The sequence below is a fragment of the Hemitrygon akajei genome, chromosome 22 (genome assembly GCF_048418815.1).
Source record: "Hemitrygon akajei chromosome 22, sHemAka1.3, whole genome shotgun sequence".
Lineage (NCBI taxonomy): Eukaryota > Metazoa > Chordata > Chondrichthyes > Myliobatiformes > Dasyatidae > Hemitrygon > Hemitrygon akajei.
Window position 1 is genome coordinate 35,569,771 of NC_133145.1, and position 14,121 is coordinate 35,583,891.

The 14,121-nt window shown below is 38.0% G+C and overlaps 1 long non-coding RNA gene across 2 annotated transcripts; it reads left to right on the forward strand.

Moving 5' to 3' along the window:
• Window positions 1-967: 967 nt before the first annotated feature.
• On the forward strand, window positions 968-14,121 carry LOC140714627 (uncharacterized). Of its 2 annotated transcripts, none has more exons than XR_012095953.1 (5): window positions 968-1,127; window positions 1,804-1,892; window positions 5,776-6,126; window positions 12,260-12,402; window positions 13,708-14,121. It is a non-coding gene; the product is annotated as an uncharacterized lncRNA (long non-coding RNA). The 2 variants fall into 2 exon arrangements; XR_012095954.1 differs by lacking the exon at window positions 968-1,127 and adding an exon at window positions 1,360-1,517.

Consider the following 14,121-nt stretch of genomic DNA (forward strand, 5'->3'; position numbering starts at 1 on the left):
AGTGAAGTGTTATGTACCCCGTAACTGGGTGTCTAACCAGCAAAGATAGAAGAATCCGTTGGAGTCTGGTGGTGCTATTTTCAACAGTGTTTATTAGTAAAATAAACCAATCAATATCAATAATGCAAATATATAGATAATACACATTAGCAATAATAAACCTAAAAGTGTGAGTAAAATAATAGTCAAAATAAGTAATAATAAACAAGCTCTATCGATGTCTAGGGGATAATGAATTGTCATTTATAAGTATAAAGTTCAGTTCAGTTCATACGTGCTGAGGTAGATGTTGGTTGTTGTGTTGTAATTGTTGGAGAGAGCGAGCGAGCAGTAACAGCTACAGGCAGGCAAACCTTCCTTTATGTTCTTGAGCCGTCGTTCTGTTGTGGCCATTCAGGTATGACCCCTCTGTCCTTCAGCTAGACCGTTCTTCTGTGGTGGACTCATCACCCAGGCATGAGTGGACACACACACAAGCCCCCACCGGCCCTGCTATAACACTGTGAGTTAAACTGACCGATCCTTTGTTCGGTCTCCGATGCCCCACACCTTCACGTGGGTTCCAACACTCGGGCAGTGCTCAATAGTGTGTCTCCTGGTGTGTCTGAGGGGTGTCTCCCCAGACCTCACTTTTATCCCTACTCACGGGGTCTCAGGTGTCAATCAGTTTTGAATGATTTTGTCCATCAAACCAGCCCACTCCGGCTGTCCACTGAGGAATTTTAATGAACAGAATGGTATAAGGTAACCAACCCTCTCAGAAGCCATAAGTCCTTCAGAAGTCATAATATGGTAAATCAACAAGTCTCTCTCTCCCTGCTTTATCTCTCTCTTATCTGTAGCAGATGTTCCAGTTCCAGCATGTTTTCCCTTGCATCTCTCTATCTCTCATTAGCAGCATAGCAACAGTAACGGTTTGCGATTCTCCGGGGGGGGGGGGGGACATGGGCAACTCTGCACCCTTCTGCCCATCAGAGCTGTTCATCCATCGTAACAGAAGGAACAGTGATATATTTCCAAGTTTGGCTTGGAGACCAACTTTTCCAAGTAGTGTTCCCATTCCTTTGCTGGCCTCTTCCTTCTAGCTGGTAGAAGTTGAATTTGGAAGTCCTATCTGAGGATTCTTGGTGAGTTGTTGCAGTGCATCTTGTAAACAGTACAAACTGCTGCTACTGTTTGTTGATGGTGGATTCAGCAAATGCTTGTGGTTATGATGCTGATCGAGTGGGCTGCATTGTTCGCTGTGTTCAAGGCAACGTAAGTCAAGTTTCTCATCATGTGCACACATATGGTGAGGTTTGGCTCCAATGAAGAGTTTGCTTGCAACAGCATCACAGTCAAGTATGTGCAGACAACGTACAGAATATAAATCAAACAGAAATTGCATGTAAATTGTAGAAGACTGTGAAGAATGAGAAAAAGGCAGGATATTAGTGCAAATAAAAAACACCATCAGTAACAAGTCCATCACAGCACAAGAGGTTTGAATGTTGTTGAAGCTGCAATTATTCATGCAGGTGATACTATTTTCCTGATATTTATTCAGTTCAAACATTCTAGAAGTTATGTTTATGTACTTGATCATATTTCTGTATTTATGAAAATTTGATTCATAAATAAGTAATTTTCATCACTTAAATAAAATGGATGAATGCCATTTGTCTGGACAAATATATATTTACTGAAAATGACAGCAAAGCATAAACCACTGAGCGCAGATCTTTGGGGGCGTGTCTTTTAAGGAAGTTTCTGAAGTAAGTCGATCAGACAGTAAATAACAGTGGTTTCAAAATGTTTCACCAGAAGTTACTTGCGAGAAGGAAATATGGCTGTACTGATATTGCTCTACCTTCCAACTTTATTCTTCACAATGACTACTGCAGACGGGCCAGGTAAGAAACATTTTCCTATGAAATCTTTCAAATTTTAAGTAATACTTTTTATACTAAACATTTTACCACAACATGTGCTAAACATTTTATCACAACATTTGCTTGTTCCTCATCATGTCCTTTTATAGACAATAGACAATAGGTGCAGAAGTAGACCTTTCGGCCCTTCGAGATCATGGCTGATCAATTCCTATCAATACCCAGTTCCTGCCTTGTCCCCATATCCCTTGATTCCCCTATCCATAAGATACCTGTCTAGCTCCTTCTTGAAAGCATCCCGAGAATTGGCCTCCACTTCCTTCCGAGGCAGTGCATTCCAGGCCCCCACAACTCTCTGGGAGAAGAAGTTTTTCCTTAACTCTGTCCTAAATGACCTACCCCTTATTCTCAACCCATGCCCTCTGGTTCTGGACTCTCCCAGCATCTGGAACATATTTCCTGCCTCTATCTTGTCCAATCCCTTAATAATCTTATGTTTCAATCAGATCCCCTCTCAATCTCCTTAATTCCAGCGTGTACAAGCCCAGTCTCTCTAACCTCTCTGCGAAAGACAGTCCAGACATCCCAGGAATTAACCTCGTGAATCTACGCTGCACTTCCTCTACAGCCAGGATGTCCTTCCTTAACCCTGGAGACCAAAACTGTACACAATACTCCAGGTGTGGTCTCACCAGGGCTCTGTACAAATGCAAGAGGATTTCCTTGCTCTTGTACTCAATTCCCTTTGTAATAAAGGCCAACATTCCATTAGCCTTCTTCACTGCCTGCTGCACTTGCTCATTCACCTTCAGTGACTGATGAACAAGGACTCCGAGATCTCTTTGTATTACTCCCTTACCCAACTCTATACTGTTCAGATAATAATCTGAAATAATTTTCTTAGTCTAAAATGAACTGACACACACAGTGTGTCTTTGGCATTGCATTTTACAAGCTTCTTCCCTACTCTCGACCCTTCTCTGATTCTCTTTCTCTCTCAAAGAATGTCAGGGACATTTTTTTTTCCTAATCTAGCTTATATAGCTTTGTGTTCAATTTTCTCACACTTCAGTGGTACATTTGGGTCATGTTTCTGTATTAGTAGGAAATATTAAAAATAAAGTCTATTCTTTCAAAGCATTAATTTTAACTGTGATTTTTATTAAAGAATAGAACTTTGTATTTCAATCCTGCTGGTCCTTAAGCTGCAAATAAATGAGCTTATTTGAGAATGTGAATATATAGCCAAATGCAACTATGCTGATCGGAAATCAGTTAATCGACTAGGTGAGAAATTAATTTAATATCTGAGGCTTCTCTTTCATATATTTGTAACCTCCAAGCTGGGACAAAAATTGTTGGCTTAGAAAGTATTATGATATTAAAATAACTTATTAAAATAAAACCAAAATTACATTTGAATATACCAAAATAATAAATAAGAGCTTAACATCAGATTTACCTCAACAACTCTTCCAAAAATTTTGAAGAGCAAAAACAGAAACTGGAAAAACAAAATTAAAATTAAAAAATTGCTGGGAATTGTTCAGCTTGGCCAGCTGTATCTGTGGATTTGAGAAGTGAATAACAGAATTAAAGTTTTGGATCAATGTATTTCATGTTTCTGAAATACTGCTGTACTTCAGATGATCAGCTCATTCTTCTGCTCAATCTATGACACCATCAACTTTGGTGTTATCCACAAACTTGCACTTCACCCTTCCACTTCTTCCAAGTCATTTTTAAAACTCACAAAGAGCAGGTGTCCCAGAACAGGTCCCTATAGAATAGCATCTCCTGACTTTCTGAGCTGGCAAGCTAATAAAGCACAGTCGGTGCAGGAATAGGACAGCTTCTATACCACAATTATCAGACTCATGAAATAATCTCCTGTATATTAAGGATGAACTCTTGACTTCACAATCATCTTAATCATGACCCTTGCACTTAAAAGTCAATCGGCATTGCACTTTGTCATATTTATTATAATATATCTTACATTGTTTCACTGCTTGCTCTTGCTCTGCCTCAATGTACTTATGTTTTGAAGTAATGTGCATGAATGGCATGCAAAGCTAACCTTCACTGTGTCTCAGTACATGTGACAAAAAGTAATAACAATACCAATTACAGTTGCAATCATTAAACAAAGGGAAAAAGCTTCTGAATACTACTGGACATAAATGGTGTCACATCTTAAAGGAGGTAATATGACAAAGATTTGACCATGATAGTAGAAAGAAAGATCATAGAAAGTTGCAGTCATCAAAAAAAAAAAGCTGGAGGTGATAGGTCCTTCTTCATCCCCATTCTGATGAAGGCCTGAAACGTGAACACTGCTGCTCTCCCTCAGAGGCTGTCTGACTTGATGAGTATTTCCAGCATTTACTGTATGTATTTTAGATTTGCAGTATCTGTGGTATTTTGATTTTTATAGATTCCTTTGATATGAAATGCAAGTAAGGAGATAATTAAATTTAGATTAAGATTATCATAGGAAAGTTGCAGAGGAGAATGATACTCAGGAAGATACTGAAGCCAATGAAAAGTCAATAGATGTTGTACTGCAATATTTGCTGCAGAGCAAATCATCACAGCTGAAGCTGGCCAAAATAAACATTAAGCTGTGACTAAACATTGGGGAGAACAATTTGCAAACCCAAAGATCTTGGAGACTTTGTACTGAAAAAAACTATTGGTTAGCAAATATGTGTTAAAGCCTTTTGCTGAAAGTGTACAAATCAGTGTTACTCAAATGAAATAGAAGCTTTTAGAAAATAATCAGGAGTTCAGGAAATATCTGGAAGAACTTAAAGTTTCAGATTATTGATCTTTCATCAGAACTCAGTTGTGAAGAGAGTTCATTTACCTGAAAGGTTTTGTCCACCATATATTTTGTGGCAGATTCAATATGATAGCCACCTCCAAGGTAAGAAACGTGTGCTTGTCCGCTTTTATTGTTTAGTGCCCCCTTCCCTATCTTTCTTTCAGTGTATGCTTGAGTCCTGAGCCATTATTTGGAACTATATTTATATACTCATTTGAGACCAAAAATGTCTGAACTTTCTCAGTCAGCAGTGAGGAAAGTGTGTGAAAGACTACCTTGAAAAGTATCTTATTTTATTACTTGGAATGTATCTAATTTTGAGGTCAGGATGTGAATGTTGAAATGTTTTGAGTGCGTGAGTGTGAGGTAAGAAGTAAATGTTTGATAGTTTTCATGACCAATAGAAATAGTCAGCAATGGGATGTAGAGTAACATGGGAGACTTCCATTGCAGCTATTTGAAAATAAGATTTCATGATGCATTGACTGACTTGACTGTATGTTAAATATTTGGTTCTGGTGTCACCCTCGTATCCAGCTTGAGCATTATTTCCTCTCATTACCACCTGGAGCTGAATATGTCCCTTGTCACTGCACTCTCATCTGCTCACCTCATCTACCATGGCATTCCAGCAAATGCTGCAATATTGGTGAATCTGAATATGTGATAGTCCATCATGAAGATATCAGACTCTGCTCAGTGGCTTCCCACAGCTGACAAAGGCAAAGAGCATTGAGAGATGCAAGTGTGATTTAATCTGTAGTAGCTAGCTTCATGAAAACAAGATAAGAAGACAAAACGATAAATACCCTGTTATTCTGGTTAATTATGGCCTGGGGTTCAATATCCATCACAGAAAGTTACATTGCACACATTGCATTGCAGGACCCAGTGTAACCATTCTCAATACTAAGTTCTTACAGGGAACCAGCTTTGTCCTGTAGCACCTCATCAGTGATAACATGATGATCCACATCCTCTCCATCTTTAAAATAAGAAAACATTTACATCAAAGTATTGCTTATTGGTCCCTTCATTTTTTGCACTGACTATATTTTTAATTGTGTAATTTTACAGATGGCTCTGTTGACCAGTTTCCACGCTTCAAACTGGTAAAAACTGGAGGATCAGTTACAATGAAGTGTAAAATTACAGTTAGGAGTGGAGAAGTAGTGGGTACTCACCTTAGAAGGAATCCTCTATCGCCGGAGGATCTGTGCTACTTCAAATCAATAGATTCAATACATATTGCAGAATCGCACCGGGGTCGGCTCAAGTGTAACAAGACAATCGGAGAAGAAAATACTATCACCTTTCAGTTCAGAAATCTCCAGATAAATGATACTGATTTTTATTATTGTATCACTGGGATAAAAAATATCAGAGTTTCTGAGTTCAACGGAAGAGGAACCCTTCTTATTGTATCAGGTATACTTTATGCATCAAATTTTCATCAGTATTATAGGCTGAATTAAAACTGCTGATAAAAAGCTATGTACATATACAAATTACATACTGTATGTATTTGCTCAGATGTCATTTTGTTTCCAGTTATTTTCATTGCACTGATATCCCAAGCAAAAATTCCATTGCTTCTAATGATCTCTCTGTAAGGAAATCAGCAGTTTGTTAGTCAAAATTCTTTTCAGTGTTCTGAGAAATGAAGTTGAAGTAATTGCATTTTAAGTGTTATATTCACTCTTGACCTTCATAACAAAATTCTGTACAGAACATAGCAGAATTTCCAAGAGGAAGTAAAGATCTTATTGCCATTACATAGAACATTCATCTTAAGATGTTACTATAATAACATTAGACATTCCAGAGGAAACGGCTGAATACCCTGTACTGTGATTGCCCTCTCCATTTGGATAAAAGGGCATTGATTTAAATGTAGATTAAGGGGGGAAAAAAACAAATCATTAGGAGTCAATTAAAAATAACTTTAATTCTTGGTAACCAGTAGGATTATTTCATGTTATTGTGGTCTATTCTAGTTGAGCATGACACCAACAAATCTGTTTGCCAATTGTGGAAAAGATGTACTTTTCCTATTAATTTAAAATCTTAATTCTCAGGAATAATTTTTTTTGGAAGCTTACAGTATAAAAATAATGCAACATGCAGTCATGTTCATAATAATAGTAATATAATAATATTTTAACAGAAAACTGTCCATAGTTGTGTTAGCTTTAACTGAAAAGGTTTTGGGTTTAAGACCCATTTCAGGTAGACTTTAACAGATAAAGGCTGATTTTTTTTTTAATATAAACCCAAAATGCTGGAGCAACTCAGCAAGTCAGGCAGCATCTATTGAGGAGAATAAACAGTTAAAATTTTGTACTGAGAAGCTTCATCAGTTCATGCAGTAAAATTTTTGTGATTTTAACTCAAGATTTCCAGCTTTGTAAAATCTCCTGTGTGTATCAGTCTTTGACAATGTATTGTTGAGAAGGTAATGCCTTTCAGATTAAGTGCTAAATTGTTGCTGGTTCTGCCCACTAAGATGGATATGGCTCATAAGTGGTTCATGCCTCTATTTGACCAATATTATCCATAAACCAATATTCATACAAGAAATCAATATGTTCTCTGGTGCTGCCTTTCATTGCTGTGCTTAACAAGCTGCACAGCTTCCAGTCGTGATTATACAACATTGAGGAAATTTCTCTTTGTCATTTTGCACTTATGAAATTTACAGATTTTCACAGAGAGTCTTTTAGAGAAACCACCCACAGTTTTTTTTCCCCCTGATGCAGGAACAAGTAAGCTGATTTTTCTTCAAAGGATGCTTTGCAAACTTTGTTTAAAACAAGAACCATTTTCAATTTTGCCACTTCTGCTGGTAATCTGTTCTAGAATTCTATAATCCTTTTAGGAAAGGATACCTGTACTTGCTCAGTTCTTCTGACACCTTGAACTTTCAGCTTTTTGTTTCTTGCCATCCATAAATCTGATGGTTCTCATCCTCTTCCAAAGATTCAAAGTATATTTATTATCAAAGTAGGTAGACAGAATGTCCTGTAGACAGTGAAATCTAAGGTAGACAATCTATGTGTAGAAGTGGCTCTGAGAAGAGATTTTGATATTCCTTTTCATCTGTGTTAATTGTTTCTTCTTCAAGTGATAACTTTTATATAAGACCATAAGATATAGGAGCACATTTGGCCCATTGGCTCTGCTCTGCCATTTCATCATGGCTGACCCAGTTTTCCTTTCAGCTGCAAGCTCCTGCCTTCTCCCTTCATATCCTGACAATCAAAAATCTATCAGCCTCTGCTTTAGAAAGACTTGGACTCCACAGCTGCCAGTGGCAAAGAATTCAACAAATTCACCACACACTGGCTAAAGAAATTCCTCCTCATCTCCATTCTAAAAGGACACCCCTTTATTCTGAGGCTGTGTACTCTGGTCGTAGACTCTCCCACCATAGGAAACATCCTCTCCACATCCACTCTATCAAGGCCTTTTACCATTCAATGAGGTCACACCTCATCCTTCTGAATTCTAGTGAATACTGCCCACAGCCATCAAATGCTCTTCATATGACAAGCCATTCAATCCTGGAATCATTTCGTCAGACTTCTTCAAACCTTCTCTAGTTTCGCCACATCCTTTCTAAGAGAAGGAGCCCAAAACTGCTCACGATACTCCAAGTGAGGCATCAATAGTGCTTAATAATATCTCAACATTCCATTCTTGCTTTTATATTCTAATCCTCTTAAACTGAGTGCTAATGTCAGATTTTCCTTCCACACCACAGACTCAACATGCAAATTAACCTTTAGGGAATTATGCACAAGGACTCCCAAGTTCCTTTACAAGTCAGTTTTTATGTATTTTCTCTCCATTTAGAAAGTAGTCTTCCTCACTTTTTTAATATATAGTATTTGTTTTTGCACAATTTTTAATCTATTCAATATACAGAAACTGAATAAAGTATACTGAATACATCTACTTATTTATTTATTATTCTTATCCTTCTATATTATGTCTTGCATTGAACTGCTGCTGCCAAGTTAACAAATTTCACGTCACACACCAGTGATAATAAACCTGATTCTGAATCTTTCATTTCTTCTATCAAAGTGCATGATCATTTATTTCCTAACACTGTACTCAAATTGCCATTTCTTTGCCCATTCTCCTAATCTGTCTAAGTCTTTCTGTAGCCTATCTACTTCCTCAAAAACTATCTGCTCCTCCAACTATCTTCACTTCATCTGTAAACTTTGCAACAAAGTCATTAATTCTATCATCCAAATCATTGACATATAGCATAAAAAGAATTGGTCCCAACACAGACCCCTGTGGAGCACCACTAGTCACCAGCAGCAAGTCAAAAAAAACTCCCTTTATTCCCACTCTTTTCCTCCTGCCAATGGGTCACTGTTTTATCAATGCTAGAATCTTTCCTGTAATACCACGGGGTCAGAGCTTGTTAAATAGCGTTATGTGCAACACCTTGTCAAAGCTCTTCTGAAAATCTAAGTACACAACATTGGCAGATTTCCCCTTTGCTATCCTATGTGTTATTTACTCAAAGAATTCCAACAGATTAGTTGGGCAAGAATTTCCCTTGAGGAAACCATGTTGACCACAGCCTATTTTATCATGATTTTGAGATCTAGGCCTCATATGGAGCCAGTGATCATTAATGGAGAATGTGTGGAGCAGGTTAAGACCTACAAGTATCTGGGAGTACAGTTAGACGAGAAGCTAGACTGGACTGCCAACACAGATGCCTTGTGCAGGAAGGCACAGAGTCGACTGTACTTCCTTAGAAGGTTGGCGTCATTCAATGTTTGTAGTGAGATGCTGAAGATGTTCTATAGGTCAGTTGTGGAGAGCGCCCTCTTCTTTGTGGTGGCGTGTTGGGGAGGAAGCATTAAGAAGAGGGACGCCTCACGTCTTAATAAGCTGGTAAGGAAGGCGGGCTCTGTCGTGGGCAAAGTACTGGAGAGTATAACATCGGTAGCAGAGCGAAGGGCGCTGCGTAGGCTACGGTCAATTATGGAAAACCCTGAACATCCTCTACATAGCACCATCCAGAGACAGAGAAGCAGTTTCAGCGACAGGTTGCTATCGATGCAATGGTCCTCAGACAGGATGAAGAGATCAATACTCCCCAATGCCATTCGGCTTTACAATTCAACCGCCAGGAGTAAGATATGTTAAAGTGCCGGGGTTAGGACTCAATGTATTTAAGTAAACTACTTAAGAACTTTTTAAAAGCTATTATTAATGCTTTTTGAGAGGGTGATTTTAGATGCATATCATATTTTTACTGAGTTAAGTATTGTATGTAATTAGTTTTGCTACAATAAGTGTATGGGACATTGGAAAAAATGTTGAATTTCCCCATGGGGATGAATAAAGTATCTATCTATCTATCTATCTATCTATCTATCCATGTGCCTCCAAGTACCCTGAGACCTCATCCTTGATAATCAACTGCAACATCTTCTCAACCACTGAGGCCAAACTAAGTGCTCTATAGTTTCCTTTCTTCAGCTTCTTTCCCTTCTTGAAGAGTGGGGTAAAATTTGCAATTTTTCACTCTTCTGGAACCATTCCAGAACCTAGTTATTCTTGAAAGATCATTACAAATGCCTCCACAATCTCCATAGCCACCTCTTTCAGAACCCTGGGGTGTACACCATCTGGTCCAGATGACTTGGTTATCTTCATCCTATGTTTCCCGAGAACCTTCTCTCTAGTAATGGTAACTTCACACCCTTCATGCCCCCGACACCTGGAACTTCCACCATACTGCTAATGTCTTGCCCAGTGAAGACTGATGCAAAATACTTATTCAGTTCGTCTGCTATTTTGTTGTCCCCATTACTACATCTCCAGCATCGTTTTCCAGTGGTCCGTTATCCACTGGGGCTTCTCTTTTACACTTTATGTATCTGAAGAAACATAAGAAGCATGATATCCTCTTTAATATTGTTGGCTCTTACTTTTGTATTCCATCTTTTCCTTCTTAATGAATTTTAGTTGTCTTCTGTTGGTTTTTAATATTCTTCCCACTATTGTTTTTGCTCTACTTTATGCCCTTTCTTTGGCTTTTATGTTGGCTTTGACTTCTTTTGTTAGCCATGGTTGTGTCATCTTTCCTTTGGAATACTTTCCCTCTTTGGGATGTATATATCCTGTGCCTTCAAAAGTGGTTTCCAGAACTTCCAGCCATTGCTGCTCTGGCGTCATCCCTGCCAGTGTTCTTTTCCAATCAATTCTGGCCAGCTCCTCTCTCGTGCCTCTGTAATTCCCTTTACTCCATTGTAATCCTGATTCATCTGACTTTAGCTTCTCTTTCTCAAAATTCAAGTTGAATTCAATCATATTATGATCACTTTCCCCAAAGGGTTCTTTTACCTTAAGCCCTCTCATCAATTCTGGTTCATTACACAACACCCAATCCAGAATAGCTGACCCCTAGTGAGCTGAACCCTGAGCTGCTCTAAAAAGCCATCTCGTAGGGTCTCTAGAAACTCCCCCTCCAGAATGAAGCACCAACCTGATTTTCTCAATCCACCTGCATATTGAAATCCCCCGTGACTATTGTAACATTGCCCTTTTGGCATGTATTTTCTATCTCTAGTTGTAATGTATAGACTACATCCTTACTATTGTTTGGGGGTCTGTATACAACTCCCATCAATGTCTTTTTACCCTTGTGATTCTTTAGCTCTATCCACAATTATTCAACACCCTCTGACCCTATGTCACCTCTTTCTAATGATTTGACTTCATTTTTTTTACCCACAGAGCATCGCTGCACCCCTTTGCCTTCCTGCCTGTCCTTTCAATACAACGTGTAGCCTTGGACATAAAGCTCCCAGCTATAATCTTCTTTCAGCCATGATTCAGTGATTCCTACAATATGATACCTTCTAATCTACAATTGTGCGACAATTTCATCTATCTTATTCTATATACTGTGCATATTCAAATGTAATACCTTCAGCCCTGTATTTACCCGTTTTGATTTTGTCCACCTTTTACGTTGCATCTCCTCCTGTTGACTGTAATTTTGCCCTATCAACAGCCTCTCCTCACTACACATTGCCTCTGTTCATAAACAAGCTACCTCAACTTCAGCACTATTATCCGCCTTTCCTACAATATCTCTTGCATTGAAATATACACAGCTCAGGATATTACTCACACCTTGCTCATCCTTTTGATTCCTGACTTTGCCTGATGTCTTACTAACATCTGCCTCCATATTGTCATCTGGATCTCCATTTGGTACCTTGCTATTCTTTGACTTAACCTGCTCAGACCTCGTCAGTTTATTGCATGATCATTAACGCTTTGGCATTAGTCCCTCTATGTCATTCACAAACCTTACTAATAGTAAGCCAATTTTCAATTCAATTTTGACCAGTTATAAGTACAGTAACCCAGAACCAGGGATCTGTAACAGACTAGCTTTCATATTGTTTTTTCCCTAAAAATACTCATTAAACCAGACGTAAGCTCACTCTGAATTGTAGCTAAATGGTAAAATTAAAATACAAATATGTGCATATTTTATCTTTTATCTTCCCAGAGCCTGACAACCAAACCTGTGCAGCATATTGTGCTGAAGAGAAATTCTGCCAAGTAGATTATTTGAAGGATCCAGTAATGATCGCATTGATTATATTTGTAGTTGTTCTTGGGATTTGTGGACTAGTTCTGTTAATTTCCCATGTAAGTTCCTCTGTTTCAAATATTTATTATGCCTTAAAATGTCAAAGGTTATAAAGTAAGATTATTAAACTGATTAAAGAAATATTGAGAGGGGAACAGATGTATTTAAGGATACATGATTTGAAAATTGTTGTCTACAGCCTTGCTGAAGATATACTGTACAAGCTTCATCAGGGGTTTCTACTTTAGTCATATAATATACAGTATATTTTAGTGCAGATCTAAATTGGTTTAATTATTTATTAGATAAAACCAAATACATGAAAACTTGTTTGTTTATAATAATTGCATAAGTGAAATGAAACATAGAGTAATGCATGCCATTTCACCAGAAACAGACTCAGGTGAAGGTCCTGTCTCACACATAGGCATGAACTCTAGTATAACTTGTAGAGCTGGTCATCAAGATCATACTCAGGGAACTGAACTTTGAAATCAAACTAAAGAGATGGACTCCAAGATCACCTTGGGGTGATTGGCTCGGGGACCATATTGAGGAGATAGACTCTGATATCACACTGGGGAGATGAACTCTGGGATCATACAAAGGAGAGGGACCCTGGGATCACTTGGGGAGATTGGCTCTGGGACCAGACTGAGGAGATGCACTTTGGGATCACATGATAGAGCTGAACACTGAGATCACATTGGGGAGATGGACTCTGGGACCATCGTGGGGAAATAGACTCCAGAATCACAAGGTTCCTTCAGTATAAACTCCTAAATGAGGACTGAGCAAGGCAAGGTGAAGGGGAACATCACCTGCAGCTTTCCTTCCAAACTACGCCCAACCATGTTTGGAAATATATTCCTATTCCTGCATCATTGGTAGGTATAAACCATGGAACTTCCTTCCCAACAGTATTGTGGAATATTTTCCCATATTCCATGATTCAAGAAGCCAGCTTGTACATACTTAGCATGGATGTCTAATGATTGCCAAAAATCTGGACCTTTCCTGGGGGCATCAATAGACAACAGGGCAGAGAATGGCTTAGCACTAGAGCAGAGGTAATATACCAACTAATATTGATTCCAAGGGAAAGATATTTTGAAGGTCTATTAAACATAATTGAGATATGCAAAGATAATCTTTATTCACCATATACATGTATTACATGTATTTGGAATTTGCTGTGGTGTGTTAGCACAACATGTAACAAAAACAACATAAGATAATTATAAATAATTGCATAAAATAATTTAAAAATCATAGGTTAAAAATTAAGACTGCATGATTTTCTCTTTTAAAATCTGTAAGCTGAGTGAAAAAAGGCAAATTTAAAATACTGTCTTAATTTTTAGGTAAGAAAACACTACCATTGTGAACAGTCACAACGTAAACGAGCTCCAAACTCAGTGTATGAAGACATGAATTTGGTGCGAACCCAAAGCATGGTACGATAATTTCAGCTACAATGGGCTTTGAACGTTTGATTCAGTTTTTCTGCGAGCATCTAAATGCTTCATCACTGTATACCAAGGCTTACCGAAATCTGTGAGAGTCTCCAAACTTTTTTTTATACAATATTATTTGACAATGTAATATTTGTCTGAGTAAATATTGGTTGATTTGTAGAAGGTAGTACTTATGATGATGATAATGAATATGTATGTCTAATGTAAAAATACTATATAAATAGCATTCTGTTCCAGTACAATATAAATGTACTGTGTATATATTTTTACTTTATCATAATAAAAAATATTCTCCTCTTC